Source organism: Canis lupus, chromosome 36, assembly GCF_003254725.2.
Source record: "Canis lupus dingo isolate Sandy chromosome 36, ASM325472v2, whole genome shotgun sequence".
NCBI lineage: Eukaryota > Metazoa > Chordata > Mammalia > Carnivora > Canidae > Canis > Canis lupus.
The window spans coordinates 30,980,157-30,985,964 of NC_064278.1; the positions used below are offsets into that span (position 1 = coordinate 30,980,157).

Below are 5,808 nucleotides of genomic sequence, written 5' to 3' on the forward strand. Positions count from 1 at the left end.
AGCCTACACTTTCCCCAAATCCCCTTATTAATTCTATGCAAAATATCCGTTAAACTTTCATTTCCTGGTCAGTGGCCATAATTGTGTTAGCTGCAAGGGAGTCTGGAAGTTAGTGTTTGTGGACAGACCTAATGCTACCTTGAACAAAATTGGAATCTGAAGCACTGAGGGATTATGATACAAACAACTATCATTCAGAAATCAAGGAAAGATCAAGATTCTAGTTAATCAGCAAGTAGACCCCTCTAAGGCCAGTGATAAATCAAGTTCTTTGCCCTAAGAATCCATTGCATATCAGAAGTAGGAAATAGGACCCCACATTACAAAACATATTAACATTTCCATGGTCTGTAATCAAAAGATGAAAACAAAATAAATAAAGATAAAACAAACGTGATGACATATAATTCTCTGCTTTCATATAAGCTCTTTATATGGAAATAAATATATATAATAATGTGTTTAGCATATTTATGTTGTTTTTCTGTCTGAAATGTTAGGGCAAAGATAAAATTATACCAAACATTTAAAAAAGAAATATATTATTATTTTAAAAAATGTTGGAAATAAGGATCATTAATTCCACTCCTGTATCTGCTAACTTCTGATTTGATGCAATCATTGCCAGCTTTTGCATTTATAATTTAAAAATAATAAAACTATGATCAGAGTAAGCAAAACTATTAGAGAAACTAAGAGAAGGCATATATTAACTCTAAGAAGTTTCATAAAGCAGAATATAAAATAAGGAGCTTGTTTTCATCTCTAGTATATAGAAATAAGGTGGATTAATTTCTAGCACATCATTCATACGGAAGTTGTCTTACTTTCTTGATCTACATGTCTGACCTTGGATGTACTTGATACGTCTTTCCTACGCCAGTGACTCTGCTCTCGGTGGGATACTAAGAGCAAAGGAAGTCAGGGCATGTGCACGATCAAAGTAAATCGCTTGATTCAGAAAAGTTTCTGTGCCTGCTGCTCTTTGAATACTTTACAAAGATCCAAATCCCAGAATATATGTGAAATAGTTATTAGATAATAAAAATGATGTGCATCATATTTTCTGTGAAAATCAACCTGAAGAGCAACAGCCAAAAGTCTATGATAGTTATTGAACAAATGAAGTAGATATGGTTTTCGGTATCTGAAAGCATAAAATCTGAGAAACAATACCCAAGGGCTGCCTATTCAACTTCACTAATGTATATATTTGCTGCTTGAGTCATCAAATTAGTTAAGGAATTTTAGTTAAATGTAAGGAAGTAAAGAGCTGGGGAACCTTCACGTAGGGAAATATACTACTAGTACTTATATGAAGACTTGTTTGGAAAGAGGAAAGAAAAAAGATTGGAAAGAAGGAGAAGGGGGCAAAGGAGTTAGAAAAACTAGGGAAGAGAGAGGAAAAGAGAAAAGGAACTGGCAAAGAGAAAGGAGGATAAGGGAAACCAAAGCAGAGAAAATTTAAAGAAAAGAAAAAAATTAGTCTATGAAGTTTTTGAAAGAGCAAATTGTGGGCCGAACTTAATCCCCATGGTCTTCCTTCAAGAACCTATAACCTCAGACTAATCATGAGACAAATATAGGAACTGAGGGATTCTACAAACTCCTGCTCAGTACTCAAAACTGTCAAGATTATCAGAAATAAGAAAAATCTGAGGAACTGTCATAGCTAAGAGGAACCTAAAGAGACATAATGGTAGTGTGGTATCCTAGGTGAGATCCTGAAACAGAAGAAAGGTATTAAATAAAAGCTAAGGAAATTTGAATAAGTGTGGACTTTACTTAATGCTAATGTATCAATATTGGTTCATTAATTGTGGCAAATGTGCCAAAGTAAAGTAAAATATCAACAATATGGGACATTAGATATGGGGTACATGGAAGCTCTCATTTTATCTTCACATTTTTTCTGTAAATAAATTAGAATTATTCTGAAGTTAAAAAGTTTATTTCTAAAAACATGGGATTAAAAACCATTCTAGCAACTTCAAAAACTACCATATGAATCCAAAACTGTCACTAATCTGAACCACATTCACCATTAATCTGGAAAAATGTACTAAAATAATGCTCCGTAGCCCAACGAGTTAGGACCAAACCCTTAGAGGAGACGGTCCCCTTCCAGTTTCCTCTGACGAGCATCTTCGGTCGGCTCTTCTTCAGCAGGTTCCCCTTTTCAGAAAGAATAGAGTGAAATAGTCATGGGTAGCACAGGCCTAGATAGATCTCTACCTCAAGGTCCGTCACTTTAGGGCTAAACACTGACAACTGGGGACATTTTTAAAAAGCCAAGCTAATCCCTGCTACCCCTGCGTCCAGGCAGAGCTGGCTGAGCTACCCGCTGGCTCCGTCCCACTGAACAGGTTACTTAAACGGTCTCATCTCTTCTCCCAGTTTGAAAATAAATAGAATAACACAACTTGCCTCATAGGCTCATTGTGGGACTTACATGACAGTGTTTGGAAACCATTTAATGCAGAACTTGACACATAGTCCGCTCTCAAAAATGGATCTGCTGGATTTTTAATTTCTTTGAAACTCGTCCTCACCAGCTGTGGTGTCATCAGAACCCTTTGCCAACTATTTCTGGGTCTGTCTTTATTCCGGGCGAGTGGGAAATTACCCTCTGTGGTCCTCTTTTGGGTAGGAGGGCATGTGATGTTCTGGCCAAAGGATTGTGAACTAAAGCGATGTGTGTCGCTTCCGAGGCAAAGGAGGCCTGTAGAAGCCCTTCTCTTGGGCAGGGACCACCTGTGTCCAGGCAGGTGTCTGATGCCTCTGGCACCTTCCACCTCTCAGTCGTATCAGTTGTAAAACTCTACTGTTGACCCAATGAACACAGAGTAGAAGTAGCCTTTTGGATCCTAGGCCACCAAGATTTATTTTTAATTTTAATTTGTTTTTTATCTTATAAACATCATTTATTTCTTACAGTTCTAGAAGCTGGGAGGTCCAAGCCCATGGCACTCGCAGATGTGGTATTCACTAACTTTTCCTTCTCGCTGTGTCCCCACATGGTGAGAGGGGTGAGGGATCTGTCTGGGGCTGCTTAATAAAGCAAAAATATATATATATTTTTAAAGATTTTATTTATTCATTTATTTATTCATGAGAGACACAGAGAGAAGGCAGAGACACAGGCAGAGGGAGAAGCAGGCTCCATGCAGGGAGCCCGATGCAGGACTCGATCCCAGGACTCCGGGATTACACTCTGGGCCAAAGGCAGATGCTCAACCGCTGAGCCCCCCTGGTGTCCCTGGGACTGCTTTAAAAGGACACGAATCCTTCATGACCTAATGGCCTCCCAGAGGCCCCACTGCCTGACGCTATCACCCTGGGCATTAGGTTTGCAACAGAAGACTCCTGGAGGGCATACAAACATTCATCTGTAACATGTGCATTCAAGTTTCCATTCTGCCACTGGTTGGTGGAGTGGACTGGCCGTCTCACTTCAGCATGCTCATCCGTGGGGGAAGATTGGGATTGCTTGTCTCGAGACTTCTTTCCAGCTCTAGAAGTTCTAACGGCAAGTTTCCAACTATGTATTTAATAACAGATTTCTGGAGGCACCACATAAAGTGTTTGGGGCCCCAGAAGAGCCAGAGCTCCAGGTGGCCTGGGAAGGTTGTAGAGAGCAGATGTGCCTGTGGAGGGTGGGGACAAGTGCCATTGCTGGGATACAGGTACAAACTACAGCTGACAAGACTGTACACATTTATGGAGTGCCCAGTGTGTGGTGGGCATAAGACCGTTATAAAGGCTGAAATGATTTCAAAAGGAGTCAGGTGCTAAGCCTGTTAAGTTCTGAGTGGCAACGGGACCCCAGGAAAGCCAACGCGGCCACTTGAAGGAGACCATCTGGTGGCACTGGGGGTCATGCTGCAGCACGGCAGGCGCCGACCCGGAGTGAGGCGGGCCTAGAGTTGGTGTGCCTTCCAGGACAAGCAGGAGTTCAAAATGACAGCGACACACTGAACGATGGCCAGCCTGTAATGAAGGGAACCAGGTAGAAGCTGGCCAACCACCAGAGCTTGGCCTGGTTGTCCTGGGCTGACAGGCCATTGAGCGCTCCTACTGGTGGGAGGAAACAGCCTAGAAGACATGGGGCAAAGCCCCCCTGGTCCAAAAGCACCTTCTTTGGTGGTGCCAGTGATGAGCCCGTCCAAAACCCTGCACCAGCCTCCTACTACAGGGCCCCCAAAGCCACAGGCCAGGAGGCCATGGTCAGGGTCCAGCCAGTCTGGTGTCCCCGCAGACCCCGCTTCTCCGCCAGCTGCTGTGAGATAACGTCACCCAGGCCCACCACGGACCCTGTGCAGGGCACACGGGTATTGTCAGGACACCTCCTGGAGATGGGCTGCCATTCCAGGTAGGGAAGTAAGTCCCTGAGCGAGGCTCTGACACCCTGAGCCTAAGAGGTGGTGGGACAAATGACCGGTCTTTTACTGCTGCTTCAAGGTTCTTCTCTCCCAAGGATGGTGATGCCTCCCTGTGTCCTGCTAGAGACTGGGATTAGCAGCCTTGATCAGGCCAGGGCTCACGACTCAGCTGTCAGGACCTGTACTTTCCCCGGGGGAGCAGTCAGGGCTCGCTGGTATGCCCGTCAGAGGCCCATGATTCCTGCGCTCGCGCCCAGCCCACCAGGATTTCATAAGCATAACCAAGGCTGTCCTGCCTAACGTATTTCAGTTCTCGACATTAATAACAAGTTTTTCATTACCTGTAATTCAAATTAATATGCCATGTTGAGACAGGCTTTTATACAGACTGGCTCTGTTAACGGAGTAGCTAAAAATACTAAGAATGCCTAATACAAAGATAATGAAGTATTACCTGTGCTGTATAAAACCAGCCGAACTCTTTAGACACTGTAACAGAAGGAAAGGGAGTATTTACTGAATAGATTCACCACAGTTTTCCTGATCCAAGGATCTTATCAAATCTCATAGTCATAGTTTTTTTCAAAGTAGAATTAGTAATCAATTATTTAGAAAAATCTTTTAATTCTATTTTTTAAAGATTTTTTTTGTTTATTCATGAGAGAAACAGAGAGAGACAGAGGCAGAGACACGGGCAGAGGGAGAAGCAGGGTCCATGCAGGGAGCCCGACGCGGGACTCGATCCCAGGACCCCAGGGTCACACCCCGGGCTGAAGGCAGCGCTAAACCACTGAGCCACCCGGGCTGCCCTAATTCTATTTTTTAATATTTAACTGTTCCTTATCAATGACTGTTCCTTTGCTCAATGTGGGAACCAAATACAGCAAGTTCTTGCAAACCCAAGGATTGACCAGAATATAACAAAAACTTTGATGGAGTGTTTTATTGTTTGGAGATGGGCGTTGTTCTTGTTAATTTTGTTTTCTATTTTATGAAGCCACTTATGATATCTATATTGATATATTACTTTTGTGCAAACATGCACGTGTGTGTGTATTTGTGTGCATGTGCATAAGACAGAGACACACCAGAAAGCAACTGGGTAAAGTCCTTCTGAAACTATATCCTTTAAGGAGAGAGAATGGAAACTCAGAGCAAGGCAGAGTGAACCCTCGGCTAGCTACTCTCCTTGAATCTGAACATCTGTCTTCTGAAACAGGCTACCATGACCAAAATGGGCACTGTTCCCCCTAATGCTAGACTACACGTCAAAACTTCCCCAATGTTTGAAAAATCGCAGCTGTGTTTTACTTATTAAAGTTCTGGATCCATCGACACCTACGCACTGCTTTTAATTCCAGGTGTCGCACCTCTAGAGAAAGTTAAAACAATTAGAAAAGTTGCCTTGAATTCTAATAATTTACAT

General features: G+C 42.7%; 1 pseudogene; it reads right to left on the reverse strand.

Annotated features, from left to right (window-relative positions):
* Positions 1–3,791: 3,791 nt before the first annotated feature.
* Positions 3,792–4,618, reverse strand: LOC112668301 (protein Mpv17-like; annotated as a pseudogene).
* Between the last annotated feature and the right edge of the window lie 1,190 nt (positions 4,619–5,808).